The sequence below is a fragment of the Priapulus caudatus genome, unplaced genomic scaffold (assembly GCF_000485595.1).
Source record: "Priapulus caudatus unplaced genomic scaffold, Priapulus_caudatus-5.0.1 Scaffold1976, whole genome shotgun sequence".
In the NCBI taxonomy this organism is placed as follows: Eukaryota; Metazoa; Priapulida; class Priapulimorpha; order Priapulimorphida; family Priapulidae; genus Priapulus; species Priapulus caudatus.
The window spans coordinates 27,088-28,480 of NW_014579037.1; positions in this window are offsets into that span (position 1 = coordinate 27,088).

A 1,393-nucleotide genomic window follows, 5' to 3' on the forward strand; every position below is an offset into this window, starting at 1 on the left:
ATGTGTGCGTATGCGCGCGTGTTTGCATGTTCGTGCATGTGCGCGCGTGTGTGCATGTGCGTGCATGTGTGCGTGTGCGCGCGTGTGTGCATGTTCGTGCATGTCCGCGCGTGTGTGAAATTGCGTGCATGTGCGCGCGTGTGTGCATGTGTGTGCGCATGTGTGCGTGTGCGTGCGTGTGTGTATGTTCGTGCATGTGCGTGCGTGTGTGCATGTGCGTGCATGTGTGCGTGTGCGCGCGTGTGTGCATGTGCGTGCATGTGTGCGCGTGTGTGCATGTTCGTGCATGTGCGCGCGTGTGTGCATGTGCGTGCATGTGTGCGTGTGCGCGCGTGTGTGCATGTTCGTGCATGTGCGCGCGTGTGTGCATGTGCGTGCATGTGCGCGCGTGTGTGCATGTGCGTGCATGTGTGCGTGTGCGCGCGTGTGTGCATGTGCGCGTGTGTGTGCGCGTGTGTGCATGTGTGCGTGTGCGCGCGTGTGTGCATGTGCGTGCATGTGTGCGTGTGCGCGCGTGTGTGCATGTTCGTGCATGTGTGCGTGTGCGCGCGTGTGTGCATGTGCGCGCGTGTGTGCATGTGCGTGCATGTGTGCGTGTGTGCGCGTGTGTGCATGTGTGCGTGTGTGTGTGTAATAAGAGCGTTCGTCGCTACTCTTCCTCTCTCCATCTATCAGCCAGCCAGCTAGCTACGTGCATCTACACGCCTGAAACCGATAAGTTCCAAGGCGCGAGTCTAGGCTGAAATTATTACTCCCGTGCCTATTAATACGGGGATCAGGTGTCCTGGCTCAGTGATTTCTGCTCTTCGTCAGTAATTATAGTGAGCTGAAACCTTAGCCGGCTCGGCTAGCTGAGTTGTGCGCATGAATCCGAACTGCTGGCGTCGAGTTACAACTAATGAGCAGAGAGCTGTCGCCTGGGTAACGAACGCAGCGTCTATGCACTCGGATGCATGCCTCTCACGTGATGCCATGCGAAAAAGCCGCCGCGTCAGATTTCTGATGCTCGCGGCCGGAGACTAAATTACATTTTCGCCGCAAACATACGGCCCATGGAAAATGTTCTGTCGGTTCACACAAACAGCACGGCGACAAGACACATGCCTAATTACCCGGCGGGCTCGATAGATCAACGTTTTTCGCTATACGAAATTTGAAACGTAGAAATTCGGTGACGCTTCTACTAACATTATCAGTGCGTACCACTGCACACTAACCAACCTACCTACCTACGTACCTACCTACCTACCTACCTACCTACCTACCTACCTACCTACCTACCTACCTACCTACGTACCTACCTACCTACCTACCTACCTACCTACCTACCTACCTACCTACCTACCTACCTACCTACCTACCTACCTACCTACCTACCTACCTACCTACCTAC